The sequence below is a fragment of the Panthera onca genome, chromosome A2 (assembly GCF_046562875.1).
Source record: "Panthera onca isolate mPanOnc1 chromosome A2, mPanOnc1 haplotype 2, whole genome shotgun sequence".
Lineage (NCBI taxonomy): Eukaryota > Metazoa > Chordata > Mammalia > Carnivora > Felidae > Panthera > Panthera onca.
In genome coordinates, this window is record NC_138340.1 from 165,997,579 (window position 1) to 166,017,074 (window position 19,496).

Consider the following 19,496-nt stretch of genomic DNA (forward strand, 5'->3'; position numbering starts at 1 on the left):
AAAAAATTTTTTTTTTTAAATACCTACTTTAACAAAAGGGTGAGGACCTAGTTTACTTGCCCCGAATGTCTTCTTCTGGCATTGCTGGAGACTTAAAATACTGCCCTTCCTGTGGAGAATAAGGGACCCCTCCCCGCCAGAGTGAGGTGTGGCCAAGGCATGCAGCAGCTGGTTCGTCCACACGTGTGGGGCCCACGGCACCATCAAAGGCCTTGGGTGGCCTACTCCTCAGAAGCAGCTTCTTGAAATTTTCCTACTTAGAAGACTCCAGCCACAGAGACAAGCTTTGTTGTTGTCTTTCCCCTGCCCCAGTATGAACAAAAAGAGAGCAGGAGAAGTCACAGAGTAGCAGCCAGTGATGTTATAATGAAAATCTGTTTGACCCATCCTGCCATGGAACAGAAATTCACATTTCTTCAGTGAGGATGTGGGAGGGATGCTGCCCCCTGGTGGTGGCCGTCCCGGGCACATCAGGAGCGCGGTCCCAGCACTGTGGTGGGGGTGGGGGTGGGGGGGGTGGAGGGGGGATTGCTGGAGATGATAATGAGATGCTCACCGTGTGTAATATGCAAATCGCAGGCGCTGATTAGGGAGGGAGGCTGTGAGCCTTGCAAGGTAAGAGCTCCATTTGCCTCCTGGCTTGACGTTCTCCAATTTCTTTTTTAACCCCCATTTAATTTTGCTCTCGGCACCTTGGATAAAATATTTAGTGGCAGAAAAAAGGCAGCAGATGCAAGCAAGAATAAATAAGATTTTCTGTATTTAAAATGAGGCCATTTATTTCTGAATACAGATCTGTCAGGCATGTTATTTACGTCTTTGGCAATTTCCCAGGACCCAGATTCCTCGGGGGCGCTTTGGTTTTCGCCAATACATATAGAAGTGGGGGTGTGGGGAGCAGGCCCTTGTTAATGGGCTAAACCCACGGGGCCATTCTACTGAGGAACGACCCGAGCCCCATCTCTCTGTCCGCACTCCGCTTTCCTCTATGCCTTGCCTCGTTCAAAGATGACCGTCTGCGACACCGATGTGACTCAGGCAGATGGGTTCTCCAAATGCTGAAGCCTAAGCTGCCAGACTGCAGCTTTGTTCTCCGGCTGGCCGGCCCAGCAGTGTCGTGGAAAGAGCAGTGGGCCCAGAAGAGAGACACAAAGCCGGGCTCTGCCCCCGTCCTGTGATTCTGGGTCAGTGACTCAGCCTCTGCTCCGCCAAGTCCTCAAGGCTGGAGCTGAATCAAGCTTCCCGTGCTTCCTTTCAGCAAGCTGTCAACATCCCCGAGCCTCAACCTTCTCCTCTGTAAAATGGGGGAACCAAAGCAGTGGTACCAGTGGAAGGATCCCAGCATCCGGTCACTAGTAGGATAGATTTTGTACCAAGTCAGGCTGCCAGCCGGCTGTGGGTATTTGATAAATGGCAGCGTTTATCAAGGAGAGAAGGAAAACCAACGGGGGGAAAGATGAGCTCGGGACACAGGTGAGTGAGAGTCTGTGAGAGAAACAGAGAACGTTCTACACAGCGGTGTCGTGGGGCATCCAGCAGGGCGTGGCTCCCCTGGTTCTCTCTTTAAGGAAGACAGCTGCCCTCTGGGTCCCAATGGCACAACTCAGAAAAATCACCAAGGCAGTCCACTCTTTGGAACTGGAATCTCCAGGGAGCACGAAGCCCCCGGTCCTTTGTCCAGGACGATAACGCCCTCCCCGTGAAAGGGAGAAGGGGAGCTTCCCAGCCTGCGGCGAGAACGAAGCCAGCCTGATCCCGTTGGGGGCTTGCTAACAAAGTCCCTCTTCGTGAGATCCCCCAGCTCAGTTGTGCCCTCCTGTCTGCAGAAGCCCCACCGAAGCACTAGTAAATGCTTCTCAGGCATCTGGAAATTTCTACACGCGATTCTTTTATTCACCAAGTGACTGTAACAGCCAGGATGACTCCTGCCCATTGCTGTGGACCACAGGTAGCCCCAAAGCATTAGGAGAAAACCGAGCAGAGCCGTGGTTTGCTAGATGTTCGGCTTTTATAAGCTGGTGAGATTTGGGCAAAGCGACAGTTCACCAGGACGGCTGTACTTCACTATAAAAAGAAGTTAAAATTTTCTGCCAACTGTTGCTCAAAATCGAACAGAAGATTCATACAGCTGATGCTATAAAACACAGCTAAAATATAGTCTTTATCTTGGAAACAAACTCCCTAAGAGGATGAGAAACAAATCATCGGAGCTCTTCCCTGACTCAAGGGCGAGCTCCCTTGTGACCGGAATTGTGTGCCCTACCCCGCTTACCCCAGGGCCGGCGGGACCTCGCAGTGGTTGCTGCATTCATAGCTGATAAATCCATTAGAACCGTACGAGGTTATCTAGAAGGGAAGCGTTTTCCAGGAGACAGCGGGGAAGGCACAGGGAGCCCTGTCTGCAGGAATAACATGGACACGTCTCGAGCTCACCCGGAGTAATTGCCCCTCGGTGCCATCGGCTCCCTGGGCTGCCTGTGCGCTGAGGGTGGAAGCCAAACCCACCTTCCTCTGTACTCTGGCCCCATCCCACTTGGTCCCTATGGGCATTCCAGGGCTCTCTGCCTTATAGCGTGGATATTTTATTCCATAAATTGGGCCAAAACTCATAGGCTCTTAGAACGTGGCAATTGCACAGAAGCAGAAGCTGAACATCCAGGGAAATTGGTGTCTTGGAGGCTGGCAACCTTGACTGCCTCTACGACGCGCTGGTTGCCTGAGCCCCGCGACTCAGTCCCTGTACAGGAGCAGCAGTGTCTCCATCCACGCGACGGGAGTGGCGGCACCTGCCTGCGGACCAGGGTGACCCTCATGGTAGCAGGCACAGTGCCATGTGTCACTGGTCCCTTCTCAGGCACTCAGCAGATCGAGGCTGTGAGCCCTTGGATGGTCGCTGTTAGAAAACGCCGTACGTTAGTAAAAAAAAAATGGCAGAATTTCTCTTTTCTGATGCTGAGCAAATGCCCCAGTTCCTGGTCCAAGCAAGCCTCCATCTGTGTGTTAGTACCACCCTCCAGAAGGGGAAACCGTTGTCCTCACGGCCTCGGGAATTTGGGGACGGTGTAATTATCAGGTGCACTCTGGTCACGTCTGTGTCGTGTCTGGGAAAGAGTATAACGAAAAGCAAAGGGCCGCACAAACTGGGTATTATCGATATTAGCAGGGGTAGCAGCTGCCTCATTGAGTGTCCTGGCACCAGCCTGGGTCAGTTGTAGTCTTTCTAATTTATTGACTTATAATAATGAGAACGAACGGATGGAGGGTAGGAGCCCCAAGCTGACAGTGGTGTCTCTCTGGTTTACTTGGGTACTGGGTGCTGTAGGAAGAGGAAGACCTGGAACTTTCTCAAGCAGGGAGGAGCCCACCTGATGGTGGTGCGGACCGACAGAGAGGGGCAGTGGGGGATCCCAGTCTGCCCTACGTGGGGAGGCAGATTAAACAGGAAGGGGAGTGTCCCATCCCCTCCCCACCTTGACAGTGTTCCCTTCTGTCCCTGCCCCACCATGCTCCTCGAGATTAAGAGGACTCAGGAGCTCCCATCCCCAACATCGTCAACACTGGCCACGTCATGGGAACGTCTTTGTAAACTCTGTCACTGGAACCATGACCGCGTGGCACATGGTGCAGTGGGCCGTGCACAAGGGGGAGGGCGAGAGCCCTGTGACCCTGATGCTTTGCAAGGACCTTTCTGCACTTGGTCTCCGTCAGACATCTCACGACTTTGCTCTTCCCATCCCGTGGGGGAGGGGGGCGAAGGAGGGGGACTTGAAGGGCTTGGTTAGGGCCGCCAGGCAGGGCCTGGTGGGAACGTATCCTTTTCCATGACTCTTGCTGTAGCCTCGTCCCACCAGCATCCGGCTCCTGGCGGTAGGTGGGGTCCGTGAGAGCCATTTGCTTTCTTTCTGGATTGCCCGTGGCTTTCAAACTCCAGGTCGTGCCTCAGGCATGAAATCAGTTTTGTGAAGAGAACAGTTTTTTGAAGAGGACCAAAGCTTTACTGGAAGGGATGACAGAGTAGAGGAGGGAAAGTAGACAAGACTCAGTGAGAACAGGAATGTTTCTGGTCCAGGTGGGTGTGTGTGTAACGGTGGGTCAGGGTCCAAAATGGTGACAGCTGTTGTCACTGACCATTACGAGGAGGACACCACCCAAGGGTAGGGTGGCAAAGGGGAGCTTGTCTGTAGGTGAACGGCCTCTGGGGAGGTGGTCCTGGGGGTTCCATGGTCCCTCCACTGGGAGTTCTCCAAGGCTAGGTGCGGGAGCCCACAACCTATCGAAGAGTGGACACAGTATCAGATTTCTTTCGGCGGGGACCACGTCTGGGGCCCAGCCAGCTCCAAGAGTTGCTTGCTGCTGAGTACCTCTCTTCTCTGTGCCAGCCGGACCCACAGCCCCGTTCGGAACAGCGGCACCTGCAGAAACCAAGTGAGGGTGGGAAGAAATGTAACCAACCATCGAGCAGCGGGAAGGGTGATGCTGGCCGTAGAGGGGAGGGAACCAAGCACAGGGCAAGGCTGCTGAGTGGCGGGACTGTGTTTCTGGCACCTTCCGGTCCTTTCTCACCCTCTGCCCCACCCCCTGTGCCATGTTTTTTACCCATTGGGGCAGGTCTGATCCCAGGAGCTGGGAGGTCTTCATTTAAAGCCCAGTCTTTAAATCAGGCCCATGCTCGGTGTGTCCCCAGCTTCCTAAGGGACACACACACACACACACACTGCACAGGATGTATCTTCTTGAAATCATCTTTTAAAGTACCCACCTCCCCAAGCATCCTCTGGGGTCCATGAGGTCAGGAGGCATACCTTGTTTATTGTCTCGAGCCCTGGTACAACTTTAGAAGTCTCTGGACTTCTCAAAATGGAGAAATGCTGAACAGTTAGGGTTTGTTCAAGTCAACCTACCAAATTTCACGGCGCCGCGAAGGGATGAAGAAGACACCTTTTTAGTAAAGCCTTTGGATTGAAATAAGACCATGATGAGCAAATCCAGATCGAAGGAGTCTGTGAGTGAGAGACATGGAGAGCCGTGGGCTCTCTGGGAGCCTGGGGTACTTGTGGGCTTCTCTGACCCTCAGTTTTCTCATCTATGAAACATGATGCCGAGCTAGTTGATTTCTGAAATCCTTTTGTCTTGAAAACCTAGAGTTGGTGGATTTTCTTCTGGGCCAGAGCGTAGGTGAATCCAGATATCTGGAAGTATCCTAGCAGAGGATGGCTATGGTGTGAACCCAAGAGAGAGACTTAAAACAGAGATGCTCATGGGACCACGAGTCTCACCAGGGTGGTCAGCTGAGACGGGAGCAATGGCCTCGTGTGGTAGACCTTCCAGCACGGGTGATCCCATAGCACTGCTCCCACACATGGTGCACACACCCCTATTCTCCACCACTGTGCTCGCTCAGACTTCTGCAGTAGCCTGTGAATCAGTCTCCCTTCCAGAAAGGAGTATTTGCCCCTCAACCCCCATGCTCTGGGCTCTAAATGGCCCTGCCCTGCCCCTCATCTGCCCCTCCCCATAGGGCAAGGAGTTGACGGAAGCAAGAGCACCCAAGCCAGCACCTGCCCCACCGTCTACACCATATCCGAGTACTTGAAACCCCAGAAATCCCTACCCAAATGGCCCCAGCTGGATTCGGGCATGTGCCGGCCTCTTCTGTGTGGTCCTCCCAAGGGTGGGCATGTTGCTTGTATGAGTGCCCCCAAGCCCAGGGAGTGGCCAGGAGGCTGCCATGTGCAGGGAGTGTGGGTGGAGGACTGCCCCGCAGGGGACTCACACAGCCTCCCTCTTCCTACGGCTGGGGCCTCTCTAACTTCAGGCTTCGGCTAGAGACACTGATGACCAAGGAGTGCTGTCTACAGCAGTTCACCTTGGCTCTGACCCCTCGACGCCTACAAAATGGCTTCTGCTCACCATGCCGTTGGAGAGCCTCCCACCCTGACCTGTCTGCCAGCGAACTGATTCCTCTCTGACCTGCACCAAATCCCTGTGTCTGGCTCTGCACCTGGGGCACAGTGGGCACTCTAATCACCAGTGGAGCCAGGCATTGGGATGGCTAGAACACCCTCCATAAACGTGGCCACTGGGGCATTTGGGAGCTGTTGCACCACCGTGAACGGTTCTCACGCTTCTGTTTGCTACAAAGACGTGTGTTGAGCACTTCCTGTTTGCAGAGCACTTTGGAGGGAAGTGCATTGTGAAGGGCACCGCTCTGTTCCAGGGCCGTCCCAGGACACGGATGCTGCAGTCTGGGCCTAGAGATCCAGAGGGTTCTGCGGGCCCCTGGGTGAACCTCGGGTGTGGACAGGTCCCACATCAAAGGCAAGGGGAAAGACGTGGTGGGCGGATGTGGCCCGGTGAATGGGACTTCTGCCTTTGCTATGGATTGTCTCAGTTTAGTTCTGCTGAATCCATTTATTGAGCACCTGCTGTGTACTGTGAGCTGACGCCATTTATTGAGCCCTGTGCTGGGCGGTTCTCTGGGAGGAAGGGGAAGGGATGGGCTAGGAAAAGGCAGTAAATCTTACAGATTCTCCTTCTAAACACCTGGAGAACGGGAACTATACCTGCAGTCCTAACTTGCTGGGTTGTTAAAGTTACTGAAGAAGAACAAGGGTGTGGCTCTTGGCCCTCGTGTCATTGTTTGGTAATGAAACATCATACGACACTCCGGCACACCTAGGTGTGCCCAGGTGGGGTCCCCTCTGGATCTATGATTTCCAGGAAAGCAGGGCCACTGCCTGGGCCACGGATGGCACTGGGTGTGTGACACCAGAAGGTGCTTCTGACACCTGGCCCGTGTTGAACCCGTGGAGCCACGCCCCTCAGGCAGCTGTTTTCAAAGGAAGGGGTGGGGACTGTCCCAGAGTCATGGTCACCGCTCATTATTCTCTCCTGTTCTCAAGCACAGCCCCTGCCTGTGAAACCCGTCCGGCCGAGGCTCCTAGTCTGGGCTCCATGTGCCCACCTGGAACAGGTGACCTCGTGTCCTCAGCCTGATGCCCAGCACAGCACTGCTTCACTTAGAGCTAGGGCGACACTCCTGGAAAACGCGGGGGGGGGGGGGGGGGGGCGGGGGGAGGGCGGAAGCAGGTGGGGACAGGGGTGGGCTTCGGGGAACGGCTTGGCCCCGGGCTTGGGGATGTGCCTTGCTCCTGGACCACCCGCCTCTCCTCTTCTCCGTCCACATCCTAGGAACAGCACGGCAGCGTCCCTTCTCCATCCCGGATTCCTGGGCTGTTTCCTCGTGCTCAGGATGCGTCTGCATAAGTCAAAAGGCAGGCTCTTGTACTTTGAACCGTAGAACCAAGAGTAATTAATAATTTGATGTTGTCGGGTACAGAAGCTGTTCTGAGTGCTGTTTATAATCTACAGTTAATTAACCTTCTGCTTTTCAAAAAGCAGAAACTTAAGACCTAATTTTCTGTCTCAAACACGTTGTTTCTGATATCCATTATTTTAAAAATATGTTTTCACTGATATTAAGAAATAATTATGCAGCCTATCTCAGACTGATTAAGGGGACTATGCTCTGTTAGGATTTTCTTTGAAAACGCGTATTATAATGAGCTTTTCTGTGGTGTATTGTAAGAAGAAATATTATTCTCATCACACAATTTTAAAGCAAAAGCCAGTGCATAAAAGAAATGTTACATATAATTTCAAGGCTATAATTTTGTTGTGTGGTGAAAAATTCTAACTTTCAGGAGAAGACAAAATAAAGTCAGCACTTGGGGAAAAAAAAACCTTCATAAATACAAACTGTGGTAAATCTCAGTTGGTAGCAAAGTCACTATCCAATTAAAATTCCAATTTCAGAATCTCAATCATTTTTAACTTTCTTGTGAATATTAACAGGATGATCAGCTTTGGCAAAACACCAGGAAGAAAACTGTAACTGTCCAAGGAAATTAAAAATCATGATAGGGTTGGTAATATATTTTACCTAAGACACTAAACCAATCACTGTATAGATTATTAAATTAGTATCAAAGTCAGTTAGAGTATTATGGTAGAACATTCTCCGTTATTAAATGGAACACATTTCAGGAGCTGAATTTAAAACAGTGTTTGGCGAGGGCACACGAGGCCCCAGCCGTGCCGTCTCCATCCCGTTTTGGGGGGAGTGCACGGGGTCTGAAGCCACAGTGGCAGAGGTCGGGGGGGGTGGGTTGGAGCCGGGAAGACACTTTAGACAAAAGTGGTTGCATTTAGTGTTTTCCACGGATCCACTCTTTCACTTACCAGCTCAGGGATTGGAGCAAATTATTTAAACTTTTCCCCTTGGATTTCCTCAAGGGTGAAAACGAAGGTAGCAACGGCACGAACCTGAGGTGCTTGTCTTGAGGACTAAATGAGCCCTTGATGCATCAGGCACCCTCCCTCTGCCCGTGAGGTTTGGCAGGAAGAAGGGGAGAGTAACGGTGTCGTCGGGGCGTGCAGTTAGAGGAGGGGTCACAGTCACGTGCTTGCTGCGACAGGGACAGCAGAACGTTGTCTTTCTGCCTCAACTCAGCCCTGCCTTCCCAGCGCTGTTCCTCACTGCGTTGTTTTTATTAGAAAATCATGAGGACCTGGGCAGAGGGGTGGTGGTGTTTGTTCGGGTTGTTTTGTTACAGAGGAAATACCCTTTTTGCAGATGCTTTACGAAGCGGGCAGTGGAAATCCCAACGACCCTTCTTGGCCCTGATTTTCAGGCATATCCCCTGCAGATTGTCCCCACGAGGCCGCAGTAACCCGCTGGGACCCCGTAGGGAAGTGTGGCCGTTGCTCTCTTACCCTCCAATCACCAGGACCAGCGAGGGGGGATCAATACTGAGATTCCCCCGCTCTCCAGGTGGTTCCGTTACCACGTGCCCCGGCTCTCCAGGCGCGAGGTCAGCTCCCTCTTGACCACTTCATCCAACTGCTCCTAGGCTCATCTTCCATTTGGGTTTCTTCTGCTCCCTCAGTAGGCCCTACTATCTGTCCCCATGATGACAGACATTGTATGGCAGTCACAGGGCACAGGCACCAGTGTATTTATGTATAACAACTAATAGAACTCGGGTAACAACAGCCCAACGAGGTAGAGACTGTTTTCATCCCCATTTACAGATGGAGAAACTGAGGCATCTCTTACCTAAGGTCACACAGCTGGTGAGTGGCTGGGCCAGAATTTGGATCTCCCACTCCCAATTCTAGCATCCGTCCTCCTGAGCACCACACCCTGGTAACCAGGATGGGGCACTGTTCCCGAAGGCCGTCAGCCTCCTCCTCGGTCCCTTTTCGGGAAGCCTTCGAAGATGGTCCTCGTGTACTTTCCCGTCACTTTGTGACACCTGATTTGGTACAGGTGCTACTCCTCAGGGAAGAACGAAAGGGAATGCAGCCTGTCCGCATGTCATTGTCCTTCCCTGTCGACCTCCCATCCCTCCAGGGACACAGCCTCTCTCCCCTTTGGGTGTGAGTGTGACCGCCCTGCAGGGGGTTCACAGAGTGTCTGGAAAAGCGCCTTCCTAACACCCCGCAGCCCAGCACACGCAAGTTCCCTCTTCTCGCCTGCAGCCCTCCGTCCCCTTATTTCTTAGGGTCTTGCATGATTTTTAAACATGTACGCAGTCATTTTGAAGTAAGAGCACCTTCCTGCAGGGGCCACCTGCACTGAGGATGTGGGAGGGCATTTTTGCTCAAGTCTTGCCCTTCCAGATCCACGTGAGATCCTTCTGGCAGAAGCCAGTGGTCCTCTCTGTCCTCCAGAGCATCCATCATGGCGCCTGGATAGTTGGCGGTCCGTACCGTCGCTGGGATGGGAAATCCTGGGGGCACAAAATAGGAATATTGACACTAAACAAGGGCTCATGATTCCCCCAGGATGTTCGATTAGGGCTTCAGAGTTCACTGGAGGCCATATGGCATTCGAAGTTAGCCTCCACTCTGAGGAAAGACGGTGGGCAGATCAGGGGCGGCCCGGGAACAGGTGACTGAGCAGCACTTGAACACACGTCCCTATTAGAACGTGCCGCACTCTTCTCTGCCTCGAGCTCCCTCCCAGGGAGGTACTCTACCCCGTGGAGCTGCCCTACCCCGTGGGCAGACTTACTTCCAGGCTGCTCTAAAGTCACAGTTTTCTAGCCAATGCAGCCTCCACAAACCTCTGCTTATAGTTGGTGGTTACTTTTTTTTCTAGTGGTTATTTATTTTTGAGGGAGAGAGAGAAAGAGATGGAGCGCGAGCGGAGGAGGGGCAGAGAGAGAGGGAGACACAGAATCCAAAGCAGGCTCCGGGCTCTGAGCCATCAGCACAGAGCCCGACACGGGGCTCAAATTTGCAAACCGTGAGATCATGACCTGAGCCGAGGTCGGTCGCTCAACAGACTGAGCCATCCACGTGCCCCAGAGGTTACTTTTCCAAGACTCAGGAAGCAGCATGGCATCCGGTCTGGCACAGGCCTTCTAGAATCAGCTCAAAGGAAGCTCAGTGGACACGTAAGTCAGGGCCCCAAGCGGTCAGGTGGGAAACAGGCTATGAAGCCTTGTCAGCAAGTCCGTGAATCCGCGGTCACACTTGGTTTTACGTAAAACCAAATACGTTGTACGTCACAGTACAGTTAAATATCGGTCCGGTATGTCAGATGCCCTTGTGAGGAATGAAATACCGATTTACTTTTTTAAATACGTTGAGCATTTCGGACGGAATTAAAATATGACACCTGCCTCGTATTTCTGTGAGAAGGGGCACTCACCTTTAGAAAGGGAAGCCGATCCTCTCGTTCTAGAGGAAGAGGGCCTGGAGGGCAGGTCAGGGGCAGAGTCCAGCTCTCCCCTGTAGCACACGGCCTCTGGAAGTAGCAGGTGGACGCCAGGCATTTTCCTAGGTGACACGATTTTTCTATGGATTTTGCTCCAGAAGTCGCTTTTTTGGCTGCTGGGCCAGATGCCAATTTCGTGGCCCTGAGACTGGAGGTCCTCCAGCCCAGGTTAGCCCCGCCGGCGTCTTATGGCGCTCCTCCGCAGAAAGCACACTCCAGTTCCGTGCCTGCCTGACTCTGCAGATGTTTGATTATCACTTGATTATCTCCCCGATGAGGACCCTCTTGTAGTTTAAATGCCTCCTTCACATCAGCACGGTAATTTGGTAAGGGAGGGGACGAGGAGAGAGAACTGGCGAGCCTTTCTCCAACAGCTCAAGAGCATGGAGACTTCTTTCCAGCAGCGGCTTGTCTGTCTGAACCAGCATGGGGGGAGGGGCCGGGTGTCCACAGGAGGCCACAGGAGGCCAGGGGCTGACCCCAGGGCCAGGCCACAGGACCAAAATGAAGACCAGAGACCAGATATCTCTGCTGCCTTCCCCCTCCCGGAGCCTTGCAAGACCCACCTCTTAGACCCAAGCTAGAAACCCCTACCTCAGGAATAAACGAGAGTACACACCGACAGCCTTGTTCTAGAGTGTTCTGGAGTACAGGTGAGCCGACATCGTCTGTGTCCTCTGATTCACTGTGAGACCTCGTGTCTACCCAAATCTGTGTTCTGTCGGCCTCATTAGGATGTTTGTTCACCCCATGAGTGAATGAGTGGGTGGACGGCTGAACACATGAATCCATGAACAAATGTATGAGAAGTGAGATCCTCTGGGAGACGGTCACCTGCCTGGGTGTGATTCAAGTAAATGGAGGGCTTTAGGCCTAAGTTCTGGAAGCTCCCTCAAGTTCCCATGGTCAAAACGAGGGGCAAAGAGTGGGAGGCGATGCAAAGGAAGAGGGTCACGTAGGAACAGGACCCGACCGCGCTGGCCCGGGTTTCCTCTTCCTGGCCCTCGTTCTGTCCAAAACTTCTCTTAACTAAAGTTGATCTCATTGATCCAAATAAACCGCCTGAAACAGTGACTCGTATAAGTTGGGCAGAGCTTGGCAGGTGTACCCCTTCTGTCTACTCTCACCAGCTGGGGCAACCGGGAGGCTGGTCCCCTCGTGTGTCCCATGGTTGATGCTGGCTGCCGGCTGAGACCAGAACACGGCACGTGGGTCGGCCTCGGCTTCCCTACAACAGGGCCGGTGGTGGTGTTAATGGGGAGCTTCTCAAGCAAGAGAGGGCCAGGGAGAAGCCACGCTGCCTTAGTAGTTAGTTACACAGCATCATTTTTATCACATTCTGGTGGTTGAGGCTGCTGCACAGGGCTGCTCAGGTTCGAGGGAGAGACACACAGACCTCGCCTCTTGATGGGGGAGCGCAGAGTCCTGGAAAAGCATGTGGGACCAGAAATATCACCTGGGCCAATTCTGGAAAATACAGTCTGCCATACTCAGCAAGGTGTCAAGCTCATAGTAAAGTATGAATGACTTCCCAGGAATAAAAGAGCGTCAGTAACCCAAAATAATGTCGGAAGGGTTTTATGAGTTCAGTTTGGGAAGATACTTCTGACGTTGTCTCCTTCAGTCAGGTGTGACCCCCTAAGACCTTCCCCAAATCAGTCCACCCGGGTAGTTAGATTCGTGCACCACACATGGATTGAGGCCCGCAGAATTACTCTCACTAGAGCCTCAGGAAAACAGCAAAATAGTGATGGGCTGAGCTCAGGGGACCTGAGGGTTAAGGACCCACAGACACAGAAGGGCTCCTGTGAGCCCGTTGCTCTAAGCGATGGTCCAGCCATCTCTGCAGCGAGTATACATTCAGGAACATCGTGTTTTCTGCTTTTGGAGGTAGTCTGTAACTTTACCTCCTGTCTCTAAGCCAACACGCCTGCCCCCTGAACACTGAGGTCCTGACAGAGCAGCCGGGCAGCCGGACATCCTTGGTGTGGCCAGCCTGCCCCAGCGGGCAGCCGAAGCTTCAAAAAGGGAAATAACCAAAGTGCAGACACGGCAGATGGTGGGTCTGGGAGCGAAAGAAGGAGAACTCTTAGCCTTTGCCAGCCCAGCACCTCAGCTGTCGGCTCTGGCCGTTCGCAGATGGCCCTGCTGCGGCGGGGAAGGCGGAGACCAGCAGAGCGCCCCATGCCCCCCGCACCCCGCGCTGTCCGCAGGTCAGAGAGCCGGCTGTGGGGGCAGGTGCAGATTCAAGCATTCCGTCCGCGGGCTCCGATGAGTGTGGACCCTGGCCTCCCTCACCTCGCCCCCCCAGGAAAAGGAGACGGCTCTGTCTTCAGGAGCCCATTCTGCAGGAGGCTCTCCAACCCCTGCCCTGCATGTCTACACATCCCTCGTCTACCCTGGATCTCTTTTTTAACCAGTCCTGGGTCCCAGGTTGGCCTGTCTGCCTGGGGAGCCCCCGGATGCAGTGGTCAGGGAGGCACCTTGCACGCTTCAGTCCCACACAGCCCTCCACCCCACACCCTTCCAGGTCCTTGTCTGATGTTGGCCTCTGGCTCAGCGGCCTCCCCGCAGGGACTGCAGATCAGGCCTCAGCTCTGGGCTGGAAGTGTCTCTCCCTCGTTGAAGAGCCGGCAGCATGCAGATGTGGGGGTGTCCTTTCCTGGGCATGGGGCCTCTGCAGACACCGACCGGGGCACTCCGGCCTCCTTGGCTCTGACTCGGGATTTGCTGCAGGAGCTCGGCCTCACGATGAGGCCCTCGCGAACTCTCTAACCTCCCACAGACCTGCAGGATCCACACTAGGCTGTTTGTCACCTGCGCAGTCCGCACCTGCCCACAGGACGGGGTGGAGAGGGGCAGGGAGGCCTTGGTGCTCGCGCCCTTTCCGTAAGGGAGGGCCTGGACACTTACTCAGAGCTTCTCTGAGAGCCCGGGGGTGTCTTTATTCCGGAAGTTGGTTATCCATCGTTGGTTCTTGTCCTGAAGGAAGAGCAGACTGTGGATGTTGGGGAGCAGTTAGCAGTGCTCCCCACAAGAGCCTTCCCCACTTGGCTCCAACGATGAAGAGACCTCCTGTGTTTCTAGCCCCTGCGGGTCTCCCGTTCTGGCACCGATCGCTAACCCTGGGACTGCTGGTCGTTTGTCCGCTGTAATCTACGCTTGTGTGTTTCCTCTCCAGCACACACAGCGGGGGCTTTGGTAGGAGCTGAACACTCAGCCTTTGTTCAACAACATTCACTTCTCTCAACCTCCAAGTCCTCAGCCCGGGACGGGGTTACTGCGGGGTGGTTACGGGCATCCGGGGAGCAGAGGTGACAGTGACCACGCTGAATGCTGTCGTTGAAAGGTCTCTGTTACACACTCCCTGAGTTGAGTACTAGGCACGGGTGGGGCCGTTGGGTTTCTCTGCCGGCTTGGGAGCAGGGGCCTCGGTCACCTGGACCAAGGGAGGGATCCAGGGCCCCGAGGGGAGCTGCCTGAGAAGTGAACGAGCAGAAACACGCAGCTGTGAGCACCGAGCCTGGCTCGCGGTCGTGTTTCATAAATGGTGGTCCCGGCGGTGACGGCCACTGTTGCTGAGTAACTGTCCCTGAGATCGTGCAGGGAGAGCCTGGTGGCAAACGAGAGTGGGCCAGGCCGCGGCTTCGCGCTGTAGGCGACGGAGTCCGAGGAGCCATTTACCTACACGTGAGGCTCGAGCAGGACGGAGAGAGTTGCTGTGTGCAAAGTACTTGCAACAGTGTCTGCGGCATACCAAGCACGGTGTGGGGGTTAGTTAAACGCGAGAGTGTGTTCTTACGTCCGGCCGGGGTTCAGGAAGGGCCCAGTCACAATTACCCAGCGTGTTGGGCAGAGGCAGAGACAAGCCAACCCCGTCAGCCCATTAGAGGCTGGAAGCATCAGCGGCAGGGGGGCGCGGGGCTCAGCCCAGCACACTCAGTGTCACATCTGTGTGCACGCGTGTGTGCACTGGGGGTGCAGGGGCGCTGGGTCCAGCCCACCTGCTGCGAGGGCGGAGGCCAGCCATATGTGCCACCATGCTGGGTAGGTCTGACTTAGAAATCCCACCCCCTGGGTTTCAGGGAAGAATTTGGCGGCCTCTGGGCCCCTGACTCAGGAGTGTATTTCCTACCAGTGTGGAGCTGGCTCCCTGCAACCGGTGTAGACATATCCAGTCTACATGGTGTAGACATAACTCTGCACAAGTCGCCTGAGGCCGCCACACCTGGATGGCTTTCAGCAACAGAAATGTACTGTTCAGTTTCCATAGGCTGGAAGTGTGAGGTCGAGGGGTCACAGGGCTGTTCTCCCTCCGAGACTCTGGTTAGTACCTTTCTTATCCCTCCCAGCTCCTGGTGGCTGGCAACCCCTTGGTGTCCCGTGTCTTCTGGACACATCCCTCCATCCTCTGCCTTTGCCTTCCCACAACATCGTCCCCATCTGTCTCTGTGTCTCCTTTCCTCTCCTCATAAGGAGACCAGTCCTGTTGGGTGGGGGCCCACCCTGCTCCAGAATGATCTCACCTTAATTCCACCTGCAATGACCTTGCTTCCAAATAAGGTCACACTCCTGGGCACCAGGGATTAGGACACAGCATATCACTTTGTATCATATGTGAGGGGGACACAAGTGAGCCCACTGGACACCTTTAAGAGGAACCTGTGATTCTTCTGTTCAGGAGGGTAACTCCCCACGAACAATTTGGAAACATACGTCGCATATACTGATAAAGTCGATGCCTACAGTTCCAAAATGCAATGCTTATTGGATCCGATATAGCATATTTCTCAAATTGGTCATCCTTTCTCTTTTTAATGTTTATTTGTTTATTTTGAGAGAGAGAGAGCATGTGCACAGGGAAGGAGCAGAGAGAGAGGGAGAGAGAATCCCACGCAAGCTTCTCATCATCGGTGCAGAACCCGACGCAGGGCTCAAAGTCACAAACCGTGAGAGACAAAACCTGAGCCAAAACCAAGAGTTGGACGCTTAACCAACTGAGCCACCCAGGCGCCCCTCACATTGGTCATTCTTAACCAGAGTAGACACCAAAGCCACCCCTTGAGATTTGGGGGAGAAGATGCCTGTGCCCTGCAGATTGTCCTGCGTAGAGTACTGAAGGGCACACACATTCCCACGTGCTCTCTGGAGAACCACCCCCAGTGACGCCAGTCTGCCACCACGGAAGGGTGTGGGCGTCCCTTCTCTTCTGCATCTGCCACACGCTCGGGGGCGCGTGAGGATTCCTCTTCTTCGCTGGATCGGCCCTTATCACCTTGAGCCCAGAGAGAGTTTGCCCTCCAGATAAGCCCTCAACAGTGCTTGTCACAGCAAATAACATTCAGATAGTCGAGTCGACTTCTTGACGATATGGTGAGAAGAAATGAGGAGCATTGATTCAGATCCCACCATGAACTAAGCACATGGATGGAGCTTTCTGCCACTTGACACTTATGACTAGTTGATGGCCCCCAATGTGTTCTTCTCGTATGACTCTGCAGTGGTCCCTGGGCAGGACGGGCAAGGTGAAGGCAAGCTAAGCATCCGGTTTCCCAAGTTACCTGTACTTACTTGCTCAGAAAGGCGGGCTTCTTGTCTTGTTCCAAGGCGAGGGCTCATGCAGTTAATTTAGTTGACGAAATAGGGGTTTGTTTTTGTTTTTGTTTTTTTCCCTCTGCAGAACTCTGTTCCTAAGCTACATTTACTTCATGGCATTTAAGCCAACTGCCTCATTAAGCTGGAGATCCTGAAGAAAGCGTTTGCAGAATAAGGATGTTCATAATTAACACAAAAAAATGCCAAGGCTTTATCTGCCTGGTCCTTCTCCCCTTAGTTTCTTATACTTAATGATCTCTTTATTGAGCAACTAACACAGAGAGAAATAAAAGAGCAGAGGAGCCCTGTGTTAAAGGGCATCTGGAGAAAGTAAGCTACAGTTCCCCTGGTTTTGTATGCCTTCCCCCCACTCCCCAACCCTGCGCCGGACAGGGTTTCTTCCCATTTGCCGTCATCTCGCCGTGGAAGAGAACTGAAGAGAATAACATTCGCCAGAATTTGTCATCCCAGAACTATATGGTCTCTGACTTCCCTTTCCACCCGGCACAAGCGAGAGTCTGAAGTGACCCTTTTTTTGCATCCCCGTTTCCCGGTGCCTTGAGCTTAGCAGAAACGCGCTGGCATTTGCCGACGGAATTGACAGAAACTGATTACTCTCTGCCCGAAGTCAGGCTCGGCCTTCAACCCCATTCATTCTCTCTCCTGAGGGCGAGTCTGGAAGCAGCTTGCACACAAAGACGGCTGGACGTGGGAAGCTAGTTGTCTCTCGCTCCCCCGGCCACCCCCCACCCACGCACACAGGCCCACCGGACACGCGGCGGGGCCGCTTGACACAAGGTCATCCCTCTCGTTCTAGGGGATTGTTCTGGGTCCAAAGAGCAGAAGCAGATGATTCATCTTCACAGGGGTTGTGGTGGCTTGTTTCTGTCGAGCTTCTCCACTTATGAAGGCTTTGTCAGCCAGCCGTTTTCCCGTTGGGATTAGCCTGAGTTGGCCATGAATTCACGTGCTGTGGAAACCTCTGCCAGGCCCCTCGCCACTGACTTTGGGGGCGGGAGGGGGACGGGGGGTCTGCTTCCTTCCCCCTGCCCCTTGAATTCCGTTCACTGGCTGTGATTCCACTCGCCTTGATTGGCTCCCCCCGTCCCAGCCCTGCAGCACAGAAGCGATTGAGCAGAATCACCCACAAATTGCATTGCAAATGGTGCCTATTTTTTTCCAGCAGGCCATCTGCTGGAGCCTATTACTCACCCTCCACAGAGCCAACCCGAGGAGTCAGGTGGTTCTGGGTACAGCCACTTCTGAATCACCTCATTCCACACTCACACCTGAAAGTCACTTTGCTGGCTGCTGAAGACGCTGGAAAATTCCAGGCTCTGGAGAGGCGGTCTTCTTCCTTTTTTTTTTTTTTTAAACCTCAGGAGACCTTTGGGCCTCTGTGGGCTCTGGAAAAGCTTCTGAGCCCACTCGTAGGACGCCCCCAGGTGGCAGGATGCGGGAGGGAGGGGGGCAGTGCTGTTAGGGGTGGTGGCCATGCCCTCGGTGGACAGAGGGACCTTGTCCAGGGGCTAGAACCAAGGACTCCGTGGCTCTTCATCTGTTGTCCACTGAGCCCCGCATTCAGACCTGGGTGCACTGGGGACAGGAGTGTTGGGTGTTTCGTGAGACTACCGTCTGGTGACCAGCCAAGTAGCAAGCCCGTGTTGCCTTGACGGGAGTCTCCATGAGCTTCTGGCCGCTGGAGGACAGCGCCCAGAAGGCAAGGAGGAGTTGCTTCCAAGGAGAATAACACTTGCTGCTGCAGGTGCCACAGACTTGGGGGCTCCTCCCCTGAGAGACCAGGCCAGTGACCCGGGGGTGGACGGACAGCTGCCTTCGGGCACCCCCGCACCGGGACTAAGGGTTTGCAGCCTGCCCCACTCGCAGGCCTGGACTTGGCTGCGAGCGCCTCCAGGACATGGCCCCCAGGACATGGCCCTAAGCCCTCGTGTCCACCCTGCGGCCATCCGATCCCCGCAGTGCTTCCCCCCCCAACCTGTCCACCACCTAGGCTAGCCCAGCTCCCTCATCTCCGTGTTCCTTCCCCCATGATCCTCTCCTTCTGCAGCCAGTTGTCCTTGGCTCTCTTCCAGCGTATGCTGTCCCTTGGGTTATGTGCACCCATTTTCAGCATGATTTCAGCTTCCTCATCGGCTTTCTGCCATACGGGCATGTGGGGCTGGTTTATGGCACACACCTGATGATAGCCAGCTCAGTGGGACTTGTATTACGTGATTGGAGAATTTTTCAATCGTTACTGTATTTTGTTTGTATTTACTTTTTTTTTTTTTTAATTTTTAACGTTTTATTTATTTTTGAGACAGGGAGAGACAGAGCATGAACAGGGGAGGGACAGAGAGGGGGAGACACAGAATCTGAAACAGGTTCCAGGCTCTGAGCTGTCAGCACAGAGCCCGATGTGGGGCTCGAATTCACAGACCGTGAGATCGTGACCCGAGCCGAAGTTGGCCACTTAACCGACTGAGCCACCCAGGTGCCCCTGTTTTTATTTATTCTTGAGAGAGAGAGTGAGTGTGTGAGCAGGGGAGGGGCAGAGAGAGGGAGAGAGGATCCCAAGCAGTCTCCACACTGTCAGTGCAAAGCCCAACACGGGGCTGGAACTCATGAACCACGAGATCATGACCTGAGCCAAAATCAAGCGTTGGACACTTAACCAAGTGAGCCACCCAGGTGCCCCTATTGATGATTACTTTAAAAACAAATCTGGAGGGAATTTGTTTATGATGCATATGGATTGTGTACAAGAGACAATCCTTTGACCTAAAAGCTGTTTAGCACCCAGATGTGGTCTCTGGTCCCCAGCACCCTGACTTGGTACACTGGGTGAGTTTTAAGCAGAATAGAATTGTTCTTTCTGGAATAGATCACAGATCCCACAAAAATCATCCACAGGTAACAACTCTGATTAGCCAAGACACTTGGCTGCACTAACACACAATAATGGGCATTTCTGGGGGAAGCCTATGAGAGTTATCATTTGCATTTCAGCCCCATTGGAGATCGGGCCATTTTGTTTTTCTGCCACAGGAAGTGAAATCCGTCGTTCCTTTAAGGCTGAGGAATGTGCTGACCTTTGAACCTGTTCTTTCGCACG

At 53.6% G+C, this 19,496-nt stretch overlaps 1 protein-coding gene across 4 annotated transcripts in view; it reads left to right on the forward strand.

Moving 5' to 3' along the window:
• DPP6 (dipeptidyl peptidase like 6) overlaps nucleotides 1-19,496 on the forward strand; it is an 856,594-nt gene that overhangs the window by 739,224 nt on the left and 97,874 nt on the right. The window lies entirely within an intron of this gene.